Source organism: Rhinolophus sinicus, linkage group LG03, assembly GCF_036562045.2.
Source record: "Rhinolophus sinicus isolate RSC01 linkage group LG03, ASM3656204v1, whole genome shotgun sequence".
In the NCBI taxonomy this organism is placed as follows: domain Eukaryota; kingdom Metazoa; phylum Chordata; class Mammalia; order Chiroptera; family Rhinolophidae; genus Rhinolophus; species Rhinolophus sinicus.
The window spans coordinates 71,894,464-71,911,382 of NC_133753.1; the positions used below are offsets into that span (position 1 = coordinate 71,894,464).

A 16,919-nucleotide genomic window follows, 5' to 3' on the forward strand; every position below is an offset into this window, starting at 1 on the left:
CCTGAAGGCAGAGGGTAAGAGGAGTGTCCCAGCTTCATCCCCTTGCTCCAGGTCACATTTCCCTTGACCTCAAGAGACTTCCGTGGCCCAGAGCCTGCTTGTCACAAACAGGCTGGTGGGAGCTGCCAGAGCTTCCTTCCTCCTGATAATCATCTCTCCTGCCTCGGTGCTTCCCTGGCTCTCTACTCTGGCAGTTTTCCCAGGCCATTGGGATTGAGATGTGGAAATGCCACTTCCCTATCCCCTTGGGCTGCAGATACCATTTCTCCCTCCCTAGGGAACAGAGCTGGAGAAACTATGGTTTTCTGTTGCCTCGGTCCTGACAGCCCCTCCCTCATTGCCTGCAGCTCTGCCCATCACCAGTCCCTTCTCTCTTCCTTTATCTCCATCCCAGACAAACTACACTACACCCCACACCATCCTGCCTGCCCTCCTTCAGCACCCAGCTAAGTTGTTAGACCTTCCCTTCCCAGCTGAGGAGTCTACTCTCTACATATTGCTTCTAACAATTCTAGTGCTCCTTTACTTCTTATCAAAGTCAGAAGAAGCTTTGTAGCCAGGTAGAAGGGTATAAATCTTGACTGGACCTCAAGTCAACTACTGAATCCCTCTGCAGCTGTGTTTCCATATAGCAAAATGGGAGTAACGCCACCTACTGGACAGGATTGTGGGGAGATTTAGAAACGGCATTTACGAAGCCTTAGTCAGCCCCAGGCACTGGTAGGCATGCAATCATGATAACTCGTAATACGTAGCAGTGGTAGTAGTAATAGAAATATCCCTGTCCAGTCATATCCTCTTTTGGCAAACACTCAGACCAAGACTAATACACCATTCAATTCTCCTTAAGGGCTTCCTTCTACTGGCAGAATCCTATTAGGTGAGCTGGGTGGTTTGAGACGAGGAGAGAAGGGAGGTAAGGGATGATCAAAAGAAAAGGAGAACAGAACTTTGAACAATTCAAGCACAGTGTGGGGCCAATAAGTTGATGAGTCTTAAAAGTAGAGATGCACAAAATGCATCACAGAGGCTTGAAAGAAGAGTTATATAAAATATACATGGTGGCCAAATGGCTGGGTGTAAAACCTGTATGTCCTGTGATCATTATACTATACCTTTACCATTCTAAATAGTTTTTAAGCTGAGGTATAAGATAGTTGGGCATAGCTGATTTTTCTCTTAACTGTATTCTTTTTTCACAACTCTTGGTATATTCTTTAGTGATGCTTTTCCTTATGGGTATTATGGTTTTGAAGACACCCTCCTCACAAAATTTTGAAGTGGCTAAAATTAAGACTTTAATGCATTCTCTTAAAATGAGAATTTCCGAATAATGATTTTTTCTTGAAAGACTCCTGATCGAAATAGTATTAAGTAACTAAAAATTAAACATAATTCAAAAGTAATCTGTGGGGCCGGCCCAGTGGCTCAGGCAGTTAGAATTTCAACACTGACTGATAGAATTTCAACATTTAAAAAAGTTCATCAGGAAAATTCTTCTCCAAGTTTCATGCTCCTAACTCCGAAGGCTGCCGGTTCGATTCCCACATGGGCCAGTGGGCTCTCAACCACAAGGTTGCCAGTTCAACTCCTGAGTCCCGCAAGGGATGGTGGGCAGCGACCCCTGCAACTAAGATTGAACACAGCACCTTGAGCTGAGCTGCCTCCCAGATGGCTCAGTTGGTTGGAATCCATCCTCTCAACCACAAGGTTGCCAGTTCGACTCCCGCAAGGGATGGTGGGCTGTGTCCCCTGCAACTAGCAATGGCAACTGGACCTGGAGCTGAGCTGCGCCCTCCGCAACTAAAACTGAAAGGACAATAACTTGAAGCTGAACGGCACCCTCCACAACTAAGATTGAAAGGACAACAACTTGCCTTGGAAAAAAGGCCTGAAAGTACACACTGTTCCCCAATAAAGTCCTGTTCCCCTTCCCCAATAAAATCTTAAAAAAAAAAAAAAGTAATCTGTGGTGACAGGTAAAAATCACCTTGGGGAGTACTAACTTGAAAGGGGTAAGAGGTAAACTGGACATGTTATTTCTTGGTCCAGATATGTTTACTTTGTGAAAGCTCATTGAGCTGTACACTCAAGATTTGTGTACTCACTGTATGTAAATTATATCTCAATTTAAAAATCCTCCTGAAAAGTATAGTTCTTAAGGATTATTTTATTTAACATGATAAATGTTAACATACCAATCAATTCTACAAAGATTATGATATAATTAAATCATAGGTAGAATTATGATATAATCTAATTTTATTGTTCTTACTTATACTATTTGTTAAATTAAATACTACTTGTACTATTTATTGAACTGCTGTAAATACTTTATGGCTCAAAAAGCATATAAAATTCTTCCTAAAAAAGCTAATACACTTCCTAAAGCTAATACACTCCCTCCTATTATTTATATTGTCAACTAATTTTCCTATTTTTTAATTATGTGAAAATTCTTAATAATTGTTTTGTGTATAGTATAAGCTTTCATAGCCATTAATTATTGTAGCATTTCCCTTAAAATAATAAACATATATTTATACTTCCACTGACTGATAGAATTTCAACATTTAAAAAAGTTCATCAGGAAAATTCTTCTCCAAGTTTCATCTAGAATGCTCACCACTATTTGAAAGTAATCATTCAGATATTAATAATAAATCGAAATGAACTGCTTTGTTCTCATTACCAATGCTTTAACTGGTTCACTTTGACTGTTACCCATTCCTTCACATGATCTTGATCACAGCCAACTTCCAGGACGCCAGGAATAATGTTAACATAAGTATTTGTCTATTTAGTCTTCCAAAGGTCAAAGCTGAGATCCAAAATGAATAACAAGTTTGGGCCAAATATCAAGTCTGGCTGAACTTGATGCATTCCTACTTAAAAGCTGGAAAATGAGACGTATTAGTTATGAGACATTTCTGTTGCTGGGGGTGGGAGCTTGGAGAGGGGAGGAAGGTGTCTAGGGAAGTATTGCCCAGCCTTGTGTAGATGGCTTTAAAGAGAATTGTTTCAACCTGGACCTAAGGAGCAGAAATGGAATCCAGTAAAGAAATTAATCTAAGAACTGGGGCGAGAGTTAGTTAGCCCTCCTAGGACTAACACTGAGGTAGATTAGACAGGAGACTTTTCTACTTGATGCTTGTTCCCCAAAGTCTCCACACGCTGAAGTAAATGATCCACAGATACTATAAAGTGGGCCAACTGAGTCACTGTGAAGAGAAGGGTCCTGATCTCAAGGTCATAATGTCATAAGAGGAAATGTCCTTGAGATCAGGACATTTCTCCTCTCATTGATTCAATTGCCCCTTTTCATAGGTCTATTGCTCTTGGGGATAACTATGGCAGCAGAAAACATACCAGTAGCAGCAACATCCAAGCCTTCTCTTTGAGAGAGCCTTGGCCCATTTCATCACATTTCTCCTATGCTCCTGTACAATTGGGCCTCCAAAAGGGCTTCAAAGTCTTCATATACCCACTCTTTTAAAGTCCTCCTCCTACTCCCATCCCACCAGAGAGGTAGAAAGAGCAGTTACTGCTCTTACCAGGATGTTTACCTGCACAGGACTCCAAAGCCAGTAAACTTGGGAGCATCCATGAAGCCACAGGGCCATGAGAAAGCATTGCTACTGAGGCCTCGTAGGAAGTCCATAGTTCATAAGAGGGAGGTAAGGAAAGATGTCTACCCATAGTGGAAATGCACACTATGCTGGAAAGTCCTCTTGACTTAGGGAGATGGGAATTTCCTCATCTATACCAAGATAGCCTACTTCATGGGAATAATATGTGGGTTAAATGTGATGATACATATAAAGCACTTAGTACAGAAGCTGGCATGTAGGAAAAGTTGAGAGGTGTTATCATTTATATTTATTACAGTGGTGTCAAATGTTGAGTGGCCAAACCTGTGATGAATGGAGCAGGCCTGACTTCGTGACAGAAGAACAAAGGACTTAAACAAAGGAGACCAAATTCCTCCTCAGCTGACTCCCCTTGCCAAAAAATGTTCCCAGCCAAGAGTAGATAAAGCAAGGCTCAAGGTCAGACAAAAAACAAAACAAAACAAAGAAAAAAAAAAACATTTAAAATTATTTTTAAGTGACATTTATTTGAGTTTTTCAATATACTCCATGATGTAATTTTTTTTATATAAAAATAATGCTTTATTTCCTCTCCTCCAAAAATAGTTTTTGTAAAATTGGGAAAGAAGACCTTTATCTTGTGGCTTGTGTACTATCGGCACACATCTGCGTTCAGCCTCGGGCAGGAGCTCGCTGGCCTTGATGAGGTTTTCCTTAACTTTCTCCCTGTGGGTCTGTGTCTCTGACCAGTATTTCTCTTCAAGAGTTGGGTGAGGAAGATAAGATAATCATGGGGCCAGGACAATAGGAAGGTCCTTCACCAGAGAGACAGAGAGAGAGAGAGAGAGAGAGAGAGAGAGAGAGACAGAGACAGAGAGACAGAGAGACAGAGAGAGAGAGAGAACATAGAGTACTTGAAAAGTGACTGGAACATAGAAACCTAGTAAATGTTAGGTATAATTGTTTTTATCATGGTTGTCACTGTCATCCCTGGGACGTCTGAATGCTGCACACAGGCTTGTAGTGAGTTAAAGGCCACAAAACCATGTGAGAGGAGCCACATGCCTCACCTCTGGTTGGGGTGAAGACCACATCCTCTCTTTGAGGACAGACCCTACAGTCAGGAACAAGGGGACAGTCTGCACACTAAGGCAAGATCACAGTGCGACTGGGCTCCCTGAGAAGGCCCCAAAAAGCTCCAAAGTAAAGAAAAATGGACTTGGGAATAGAGTAAGGCTTCCCAGAAGGAGTGTGGCAACTGAATTTCATGTGACAGAGCTCTGAGGCTCAGAGTTCAGAAACCAGGATCCAAGGTGTCTCATAACCATGGGCCTTCAGAGCCAGGGACTCCTCTTGGAAGGAATCCCTCTTGGAGCAATTGCCTGTGGAAGCTTCTGACGAGGTTCCTGCTTCTGTCTGAGACCAACCCAGCTCCCCTGCCCTGCTTGCTGACTCATTGCCAAGCCCCCGGATCCCAGCAAACAGACCAAGGAGTACATTCAGAGAAGCTGGGCCACGGTAGCCCTGTTGTTCTCCGTAGCTCCTCAGAAGTAGGGTGCTGCTCTGCAGTCTTAGCCTTCTTTTTTCCTTCTGGACTTTGCCAGCCAGAACTTGCCTCTAACCCACTTCCTAGACTTTCATTTTGTTTGCACCATTCTCTTCTTTTCCCTCTTCTCTCTACCAGGGATGGGGTATTGCTATATATGTGTATACTCACAAAGTAACTGGGGAGCTAAATATTCACAATCTCAGTCTCCTTTGCGAATTAGCATTGCAATAATGTTTCACAGCCAGAGCTAGTCAAATACCCCGGATGTCAGGATAATCCAGTGTTAGGAGTAAGTGCTCCTTCCAGTCACCTGTCTTGGCCCGAGGTGGTCCACCAGGGAGGTGTAGGCTGTTTGGCAGAAAGTTGGCTAAAACTCTTCCATGCTGTGCCTAGAGAAACAGAGTACCATCTACAGCCACTTGCCTCCTGAAGCCAATGTTATACCTTCACTCAGCTTGTCTGGGTGAATTTCTGCATCCCAGCTTGACTCAGGCTTAGCGCCTCTGGAAAGACGCACTGACAACAGTTCTCACACCCTGTCATAAGTACCTTGTCAGAGCAGCATAGCTCTCAGCTCGTCAGTCACAGCTGAATCTGTGACACAATCTCGTACACGACCTCGATGAGCAGATCCACCATTGCCCTCTACCTGTCTTGGAAAATCTCATACAGGATCCAAGCCAAGGATCAGAAAATGTACACCTCATTTCGCCCTTAGCCACACCTCGTCATTTGTAGTGGCCCTGTCCCCTTCTGCATCAGTCACACTCCTCGTGAACCCCCTTCTTCCTGAAGAGTCTGCCTTTCACTACCAGGGAGTTGTTTGCAGGGTGAAGCCTGACAACCCTACTGGGGCAGCACTGGCAGTTCAAAGACTACCTCCTGGTACTGCTGGACCTCAGGCCAGCACCCCAGATGGACTTTTGTGGCACCCTCAGCCACCCCTCCTGAAAAAAGTTGGTCTTCGGTTAGCTCAGTTTGTTAGAGCGTGGTGCTGATAACCCCAAGGTTGCCAGTTTGATCCCCACATGGGCCACTCTGAGCTGCGCCCTCCTTAAAAAAATTAAAAACTAATTAATGAATTAAAAAGCTGGCCTTTAGGGGATCATTACTTATTCTCTGCTGTCCCTCTTCACAGCTACCTTTGGGTGTTTTCTTGTAGGACCTCTCCTTACATTCTAGTCTGGCTACTAGCATTTTGATGTTTCTTCTTGTTTCATAGATTGTTAGAACCAGGGTATATTTTAGAAATTATTACACTGAAACTCTTTGTGTTACAAATGATGAGGAAACTGAGAGAACCAGGGTGGTGACTCAGTTCAACAATCACTGAGTATCCCTGTGAGCTATCAGTGTGCCGGGCACTATGGAGACAGAAAAGCATGAAAGGAGCGGACTCCTGACCCGTGAGTTTACCATCCAGTTGGGAAGACTGGATACACATGTAAGCGTTAAATAACAACAACAAAAAGGTGGTACACAATTAAGTACCCAAATGAGTGGCACCAGGAGCTGATGACTAAGGAGATTATGTTCAGGAGGGATTAGCCTGAGGTCAAGTTGTACAGGAAGGCTCACGCCTGTGATCAAAATTAAGGTGATATGATAAAGCTAAGCTCTGAAGGATCAATAATATTTAAGGGAGGGCTCTCTGGGAAGAGAAAGAAAAAGGAAACAGAAGTAAAGTGTAAGGAAGTAAAACATGTCCAGGAGACAAAAGGAAGACCAGTCTATTAGAATAGAATTTGGTCACAAGGTGACTCTCAGCCCATAAGGTAACTGTTGATAAACAGGAAAGCAGTGTGGCAGCGAGGGACAACACAACTTTGGAGCCACACCTACCTCATTTTCAATCTTGGCCCTGCCATTTTCTAAATCTGTGAACTTAAGCTCTCCAAGCCTGTCTCCTTTTCTGTAAAATGGGGATAATAACATGGACCACATAATATTGCTTTGTATATAAAATTGCACATAAAGCACAACGCCTTGGCACACAGTAAGCACTTTTTTAAGTGATAGTGATAAATGGTGGTTAGTACTGTTCCTTTCCTCCTGTTGCTGCTGTAGAGCCCTGTGCTGACCAGACCTTTACATAGTGTGGGGTGTATCATCCTGGCTGCCTTTAGTGAAATAGTAAATATTACTCTCAAAGCTAGGGCCATATTTAATACCACAGTACCATACTAGGCACTTTAACATTTCATCACACCACACTGAACAGATAAAATGTATACTCCTCACTCAATATCATTCTTACACAAATGTATCTGAAATGATTTTAATGAGTTTTATGTCTGAAATTATTTGACTATAAGGAATTTGTGATTGGCACTGTTCCTTCTGCAATCATGGTACTCGGGAATCCCTATAAAATGAGAAAATCTAACCCAAGATTGTTTTCCAATGTAATCAACTTCTTGTACCTGCTGAATTTCAAAATAAATGAAATCAGCTTTATGTTACTGTGGTAACAGGTAAGAAAATATTTTAAATTTGATTTTGCAGTTGACGTTTCCTGTATTGGTGCCAATATATTTTTTTCTCAGTCTCAAATATTGCAGGCCCTTGAAAACCTCCCGTAGGCACTGAGCCGCTAGTGTTTAATGGATAAAACAGCCCTGAGGCTGCGGCAGTTGGGAAGACTTGTGATGGCTGATTAGGATCAAATACACAATCAAAGGAACCCCTTCCCAGGCTTCCTTGAGTGGGTTGGGCCAGAGGCAGGGTCAGCATCTACTTGAGGGAAAGCGTTTTTGCAACTTATTTGGATTCAGAGTTTGCAAAGTCTGTGGTCAGTCATCTTGGTTGGCATGAAATGTTTCTGCCAGCCCTTGGCTCCTGCTGCCATCCTCACCCTCTCACTCCAAAGCCAGGAGCTTGGGTCTGCAACTGTTAATGAATAACCACTTGGTAATCCTTTCATCCCAATTGGAGAGGCTCAGCTGAGGGCCAGCGAGAGAGAAATGACTTCCTGGAGATATGTATAAATATATGTAATTTGCTCCCTGGGGCCCAAGTCAACTGCTTGCTGAAGAATATTCCTCTGGGTTCAAGAATCAACGTTTTGTTAGCTTTGTGGGGGGGAGTGCATGAAGGGATCCCAACTGCAGTAAGTGTGAGCTCTGCTGGTAATACAGGCTCCACCTTGGAGGCAGAGGAACAAACATCTCAGAAGATTTCCATCTGGCAATGCAGATCCCAGGAGCCTAAGTGACTTTTTTCCAGGAGCATTTAATCTCAAATGCAGTGAAGTCACACAAATCAATCCCAGAGGGAGAAATGCTGGGTGGGATCCAACATATGGACACAGAATCCAGAGGCTGTAGTCAGAGCAAGTTCCCCAACTTAAGTCATTTGCTTCCTCCCTTGACAATTGTCACAATATCCACTTATTGCCAGTAATATATAATTTTCTCAATATGTATATACTCATTTGGTTCAAATAAAACCTTGAAAATGAAACTGTGTAATACCATATTTCAAAGGATATGAGTGTCACTTAATTAATTGAAGTAAAAATAAATATACTGAATGTCATCCACTGTTTGAAAATTCTATCCAGAGATTGTTTTCAGCTAATGATTCAGCCTGAGGTCTGTTGTCTCTATTGAAAAGTGGGGAGAAACAAAGAATTTACCTTCCTGTTCTAATAGGAGACTTTCTCCTAAATGTTATCAGAAGGATTAGAAGAAAATGATTGAAAGCAATGTTTGTGCACCACCTAAACCACAGAGACACTCTCACCACGTCCTACCTCTATGGAAAACACTTTCTCCTTTACTTTTCAGCTTGGCACTAGACCAAAGGGATGAATTGAAAGTCAGGGAGCTCCTTCAAATACATGGTGATGGAAGGAGAACTGACTCTGGGTGGTGAACACACAATGTGATGTATAGATGATGTATTATAGAATTGTGCACTTGAAACCTATGTAACTTTACTAACCATTGTCTCCCCAATACATTTGAATTAAAAAAGAAAGTAAGAAAGTCAGGGAGCTCCTGGCTCCAGCTCTGCCACTCATTTGATGGCCTTGGGAAGGACAGTTGCTCTTTCAGGACCTCCAGCTCCTTCATCTGTAAAATAGAGAGGTGACTGGGTTCATCTCTAAGGACTCTTCCAGCTCTAACCCTCTATCATTCCAAGACTTTCTCCAACAGGGTAAAACATCAGCCGTGGAAAGAACACAGCTCACCACGCAGCTTCGTTGGCTGGAACAGTGATTCCCTTACTGGGAGTGACTATTTACCAGTCAAACTGGGCCACAGAACAGACAGGCACTAGCCTGACTCCATAACCTTAATATTGGTTCTTTCAGAAACACCTGAATTAGCCTGGGAGAGTAAGGCTGTGGCCTATTTTTCTTTCAAGATTAGTTTCCTTTTGTGGTCTGACTTCTCAGAGTTTCAAGCAAGAAACGTGGGCGTCTGGAAAGAATGGGGCTTTGGAAGCCGAGAGGCATTGATTAAAATCTGTATTTGACATTCTCTAGCTCTGTAATGATGGGCAATTTCCTTAACTCTTCTGAGGCTCAGTTTGCTCATATATAATAAAAAGTAATCATACCTCATAAAACTCTTTTGAGGGATACACAATACAAGTATTTAATGGGGGCATAAAAAGGCATATGATCTGCTGGGACTGAACAATAAAATGCCAGTGGTGTTCTTAAATATTCGAGGCTGCAAGAGCCCTGCAATGATTGACTTAGGGTATGAAATTCTTAGAAGCGCTAGCAGAGGTTCCCTCATGGATACCTACTCACCCACCTACCTCTTCCTCTCTGGCATTGTCCCCCCCAGGAAAGATGGTACAAACCAGAGCAGGAGTCTGCCCTCTGCTGCTGTTCCCACTGCTGGGCCTGTGGGTGGCTGAGGTCCCAGTCAGTGCCAAGCCCAAACACATGACCTCAGCTCAGTGATTTGAAACTCAGAACATGCAGCCCAGCCCCCAGGGAGGCAAAACAGCGATGGGCAATGTCAACAAGTACACAAAAACTGCAAAGGCCTCAATACCTTTTTGCATAAATCCTTTTCCAGTATGGCTGCCACTTGCCAGACCCCCACCATAGCCTGCAGGAACAGCCATGAAAACTGCCACTAGAGGCAGAAGCCTGTGTCCCTGACCACGTATGAGCTCACCTGGGGGAGGTACCAAGACTGCACGTAGAAAGAAGCACCTGGACTCATTCTTCATCGTGGCCCATGACACTCCACAACAGAAGGATGACGTGAGGTACCTGCTGGTTCCTGTGCCCTTGGATAATGTTGTCTAAGGCCAGGTGTTCCCCTCACACCAGGCTCTGCAGACTCCTGATGCTGCTGCTGCTGCTGCATTTCCACCTTCGAGTTCTTTACTAATCCTTACCCTCTTTGCAAATACCACTGCTCTCCCACACACCCAACTTCACATACTCCTAATTCCAGAGAGGTTTTATGGCATGAAATGATGAGGAAAGAGGGTGGTTCTCTTCAGCCCTTCACTGCTGCATACATTGCTTTCCGGGTGCGTGATACCATGCGACCCTTTAGGTACCAAGGATCTCAGCAAGGAAGGGTCCAGGTTTTGTGGGGCCTATGGCATATATAATTTTGGAGGTGGTCTTAAAGAAGAAAAATATAAAGTTACAAATGGAAAACCAAGGCCAGGACCTTAGAAAAGCTGTAGTTACACAATTTAGAGGGATCCCAGGCAGGGGAGATTATCTGAAGAGGGAGGGTGGGAGAATCTGGGTTCCCTATGTCGGGCAGAGGGATGTGTCTGATTTTGCTTCAATGAAAAGACTCTGCTCTTCCCGATTGAGTGTGTGTTACTGTCTGGAAGAAGTATGGAGGTTTGGAAACCCCTTCTTACCTCTGTGAGGCATCAGCTTCACCTGCCTGGCAGACAGGAGGAAGGCCAGCACCCTGAGCAGACTTGGGCTTGGAAGAACAGCCTGGACTCTGCCATCCACCTGCTTGAGAACTGCCTGGTGGTCCCATCTCACGTGAAGGGAATGGAGAAGAGGAAGATCAGGCTGAGCCCCCCGATGCCAGTCAGATCTGAGGCCTGAACCCCTTGTTTGTGCTCAAGACCTAACCTCATGCCTCACTGGTATAACCAAGAACAGGAACCTCAGACTTCTCAAGTGAATTGCTCTCCCTAGGGAATTTCTGAATCAGACAGAACCTTCCAAGAATCTTGATACGGTCCTAATCAGTGTTTGTCTAACTAACCGTGGTGAAGGAGCAGTCTCATATGCAATCTGCCACAGGCAAATAATTTCATGAAATACAATAAAATGAATTACTAGAAAAATGAAATAGAACATACAGATATAGAAAACACAAGGCCAAATTTTGTCTTATTAGATTCAATTAATGTAAAACCAGTATATCAAATTGTCATAAAAGTTTCCCAATGCTTCCTCTCAATTTCTATACCTATCTTGATAGATACAGAGAAAAACGTACACATTTTATACACATACATGAACATAAATACAAATATAAGACATGTACACCCATATATACATACACAGAAACACACACACACACACACACACACACGCTCACTCAACTGTAAGGCAGCCCCTCTCCTTCCCTCTACCAACTCTGCCTCCTCCACACACCTCCCTTCCCATATTTAGAAAGAGCTTTTCCTACAAAGACTAGGGCTTACAATAAGGAAAAGATGATTGTTGAAATGTGATGTGGCAGAAAAAGCAGAGAATCCAAAAATTCTGACTCCCAACCCCCTTCCCTGCTTTCTAGAAAAAGAGATGGCAGAGCTCCCAGCTACCTACCACACCTACACATTTTACCCCAAATATAGCATCCAGGCAGCAGCCATACCACACTCTGCCCACCACTATCACTATCTTGCCTACTATCTGTGCTTCTGACCAAGGAAGACAGACTGGAAGTGAATGAAAAACAACATTCTTCTACCTCTCTGGCTTCACCCCAGTGTCGTGGGCAGGCTCCATTTCCTCTGTCTGCACCTTAAATGATGGTGTTTCTCAGGGTCCTATTCTTAGGTCCTATTCTTAACTCACACCACACTCTCTTGAGTAACTTGGTACATTTCCATGGCCTCAACCGCCACTTACCTGCTCCCAAAAGCATATCTCTAGCCCCAATGTCCCAACGTACTCTTACTAGCCCCTTCAGTGTCTTGCAGGCATCTTAACAAAAACACTCAGATCTGAGCTCAGATCTGCCCTGCTTCCAAATGTGCCTCTGTTTCTGCAGTCTCTCAATCTTGATTAGTGAAAACATCATACCCAGTCATTCAAGGTCCTAATCTAAAACGATACCTATGTCAACTCATTCTTTTTTGTGTTTGCTTCTCCAGTAATTGCCAATCTATCCCAGGTACTGCTTTAAGGGAGCACAAAATTTTTTGGGTTTTCTTTTTTCCACATATCACTGGGTTCCTAACATATGCCCAACATACCTTATGGCTTTGGAGGGGACTGTGATTTGGAGCTAGACAAACACACCTAAGGTGTTGCAATCAAAGATTCACTACCTAGCTTCTGAGGCAGGAAAAAGAATGCCTTTGAAACATATCAAACAATAACAGAAGAGTATAATGAATTAAATGGATTCTCTAACATTTTTCTCCCACCTCCCCCTGGGTTTCAGTCATCCAAACCCAAAGCCCATTCTATTACATGTTAATCTTCCTATTACATAGCTCTGGAGTAACATGAGGTCTGTGACCACAGTTAGGCAACACCAGGAGAAATTCAGCCATTCAATATCTGTAAGAGTTGTGGTCCCAGAAGCCGGAAAGAGTGTGGAAAGAACTCAGAATAGAATGAATCCCTAAATAGATTAATTATATCCAAACAAGTGGTGTAGCAACCTGGGTAGGAGTTTCTGACTTCCGAGTGTAGGTTGAAGAATTAGACGAAGTGTAACTTGAATATAGGGGCCTTGACTGTGAAACTGGCTCATTCAGAGAGTAATGACACAGCATGTATAAAATAGAGCTCAGTGGGGCAGCTGGGGGTTTGAGAAGAGCTGCCTGAAAGCCTTGAGACAAATCTCTGCTGGTTATGCTCTCTGGATCACTGATGACTTGTTTCCAAAGAAGTCACTTGGGAAGGGGCTCCTCAGCCATTTAAGATGACATAATTATTTCCTAGTGGGTAAGTTTGTTTTTGTTTAAATATCCAAAAATTTTTAAATTAAGTATAGAATTACTTAAGAGAGAATTAAACACATAGCATCAATATGTTCTTATTAAGAAATTTGTGCCTATTTGGTATTTTAGGCATTTTCAGTATTCAGGAGAATTTAGTCTGTTACAATAACAAATTGGCCTTGCAATTCTAGTTTATAATGTATAATTGGTTTAGATGTGTGATTTAGAATGGAATTTTTCCTTTAAAAGTAGTTTTGGAACATTCAAAAAAAAGTAAGACTTAAACCACCATATTTATAAATTGTTAGACTTATAAGGGTTTTAGGTATTTAGGAATGTCTTGTTGGTTAGCTTAGATGACCAAGTTACTTTATAAGGGCATGGAATATGTTAAATTTATAAAATATATTTTAAATTTGTTTAAAAGAGTCTTATTAACTACATTTATAAATGGTACAAAATAGTCATCAAATACAACCCTTTAAAGAGATTATTAAAATGTACTTGTTTGTAAGTTAAATACAAAAGCTTAAGGAAGAACTGGATTTCTGATTTTCATCTTTAACACATAAAATTTTAAAAGCCAAAGTGGCCCTCTGAATATTCTTTTTTTTTTTTTTTTTTTTAAGATTTTATTGGGGAAGGGGAACAGGACTTTATTGGGGAACAATGGTCAAATTGTTGTCCTTTCAATCTTAGTTGTGGGGGGTTCATTCTGTTCAGCTTCAAGTTGTTGTTCTTTCAGTCTTAGTTGTGGAGGGCGCAGCTCAGCTCCAGGTCCAGTTGCCGTTGCTAGTTGCAGGGGGCACAGCCCACCATCCCTTGCAGGAGTCGAACCGGCAACCATGTGGTTGAAAGGACAGGCTCCAACCAACTGAGCCATCCGGGAGCTCAGCGGCAGCTCAGCTCAAGGTGCCGTGTTCAATTTTAGTTGCAGGGGGCACTGCCCACCATCCCTTGCGGGAGTCGAGGAATTGAACTGGCAACCTTGTGGTTGAGAGCCCGCGCTCCAACCAACTGAGCCATCCGGGGGGCAGCTCAGCTCAAGGTGCCGTGTTCAATCTTAGTTGCAGGGGGCAGAGCCCACCATCCCTTGCGGGACTCGAGGAATTGAACTGGCAACCCTGTGGCCGAGAGCCCACTGGCCCATGTGGGAATCGAACCGGCAGCCTTCGGAGTTAGGAGCACGGAGCTCTAACTGCCTGAGCCACCGGGCCGGCCCTGAATATTCTTTTCTGGGCACAAAAGGGACATTTTAAAAACTCACATAGACACTGCAAGACCAGTCCATTTTCTGGGTTGTTTTCATCTACACAATGCACGGTTAGCTTTAGTGATTTTATTTCCTGGTGTTCCCATGTTTGTTGCTTCTGTTGAGCTCTTAGGAGGGAGAGTGGCCAGTGATGATGCACTAGCCCAGACTCAAAGCATATGGCTAGCTGTGGTGGCACCGGCATTAAGCCCGGAACTGTCTCTCACCTCAGTGCCTCCTTCCTCTGCCCTGGGCTGCATCCAGGGGGTCATTCCACTGATTTGAACAGGGTCTCCCATTGCATTCTGGAGGAACTGAGAAAGGCAACAGGACTTCCTTGAGGCAAGGGGTGACAGACTTCCACAAAATATACTCCAGAAAAACTAAAACTCAGAAACTGTAGTTGAGTCTCCATCCTCAATAGGGGTTTTTCCTCCCTGGCCAAACTTGGAGTTTTAAGGCTACATTTTACCAGGTAAGGTGACTTTAAAAAAGAAAACAAAAAAATTCAGGGATGTCATCCTGAAAAATCGTGCTAGGGCTTATTTTCAGGGAAACATGGTACATTCCACCAATTATAGATTCTTTGGGTACCAAAACTCCTCATTTGATATACAAATGTATTTTGGCAGAAATAAAAAACAAGATAATGTAACAATTACTTGGAATCAATCACTTAGGTACTGGGTTTGGCTTGGGGGCATTTGAAAGTATGGCACAGAATACTGAAAGTTTTGTAACAAAAGGTCCCAAGAATAGGTGGAATATGGACAGAGACCTGGACGTGAGCAAGGAGCCCAGGAAAAAGGATGTCAAGAAACTGGAGATAGATTTGTACTGACCTGCTTAGCAGTTCTGAAGATTGGGGATTTAGGGGTAGGGGTAGGGGTAGAGGTATCCTAAATAATGTCTAGGTAAAAAATAGCTTTTGGGGGCCGGCCCAGTGGCGAGAGCGGTTGGAGCTCCATGCACCTAACTCCGAAGGCTGCCGGTTCAATTCCCACATGGGCCAGTACTCGGCTCTCCGTCACAAGGTTGTCAGTTCAACTCCTCCAGTCCCACCAGGGATGGTGGGCTGCACCCCCTGCAACTAGCAACTGGCAACTGGACCTGGAGCTGAGCTGCGCCCTCCACAACTAAGACTGAAAGTTCAACAACTTGAAGCTGAATGGCACCCTCCACAATTAAGATTGAAAGGACAACTTGACTTGGAAAAAAAGGCCTGGAAGTACACACTGTTCCCCAATAAAGTCCTGTTCCCCTTCCCCAATAAAATCTTAAAAAAAAAAAAATGGCTTTTATTCTCCGATCCATAGGTACACATAGCTATCACTTTTAGAAACTCTTTCAGGACTGGCTACTACAAAAATAAAGTTAACACTCTTTAATGTGATAGCTAGATGGTGTTCCAACTGCTTCTTTTATGGACTTGGACAGCTAAATGAGGCCCTGTAACCTAGTGGTTGAGAGTGAAGGCTCTGAAGTCAGACTGCTTGGATTCAAATCCTGGCTTCTCCACCTATTGCAAGTTAGTAGCTTACAATAAGTTACTAAACTTCAATAAGCCAGAATTTCATCTATAAAATGGGAGTTTGATAAGACCCAGAGAATCTGAAATTGATGAAATATGGTGAGAACTGTTTGTGAATGCAGGAGAGGCTTCTAAGCCTGGTCTATTCCCTGCCTCTAATTCCTCCATTAAAATCTTTCCCCTTCAACATGTGCCAAAAACATACATTAACACATACTCTATTGTACACACAAACACGTACTGCTCTCTCTCTCTTGCTCTCTCTTAGGTAAGAGCCCACATTCTTGGAGAAAGTGGTATTTAACCACTATAAGCACAGTATATGTCACCTTACTTAATAAAATAAACCTTTTTAATTTAGCACAGATGAAAACAACTCCTGGAAAGGAGTAACTGGATCCCAGACCCTACATCTAATCTCTCTCACACTACAAGTTCAAAAACTTTCAATGGCTCTCCTTTTTCCATGTAAAACAATCATCCACTCCTTTTTTTCCAGAAATTCATGGACTCCCACAGCCATCTTAATTTATATTACACTTTCTAATTGTGGGAACCTTAGACTCTACCAACTGTTTCCCAATTTGCTTGAGTATAAGGAATGTAAGGGAAGGTTCATTCTCCCTCAACACTGGGAATGGGTGAGCTGGATTTGAAACAAGTGAATAAGGTTCATAATACAGTTGACTCTTGAGCAACAGCGGTTTGAACTGCCCATGTCCACTTATACTCGGGATTTTTTCAATAAATACCTGTACTGTTTTCCATCCCCAATTGGGAGTCTGCAGATGTGGAGGGCTGACTGTATGCATTGTTCTGCCATTTTATATAGGGGGCTTGAGCATCCATGAATTTTGATATTGG

The 16,919-nt window shown here is 43.0% G+C and overlaps 1 protein-coding gene and 1 pseudogene across 4 annotated transcripts in view; one reads left to right on the plus strand and one right to left on the minus strand.

Moving 5' to 3' along the window:
- The window catches only part of RNASE13 (ribonuclease A family member 13 (inactive)), a 32,784-nt gene that overhangs the window by 11,645 nt on the left and 4,220 nt on the right, over positions 1-16,919 (minus strand). For 2 of the 4 annotated variants that reach the window (XM_019713550.2, XM_074328008.1), the window contains exon 1: positions 10,281-10,411. The exons of 1 other annotated variant lie outside the window; for it this stretch is intronic. The gene's annotated coding sequence lies outside the window, so the exon portion shown is untranslated. Of the gene's footprint in view, positions 1-10,280; positions 10,412-16,919 lie in introns of those variants that run through there. One more of the 4 variants, XM_074328010.1, reaches the window with a different exon arrangement.
- Positions 8,337-10,414, plus strand: LOC141570607 (ribonuclease 8-like; annotated as a pseudogene).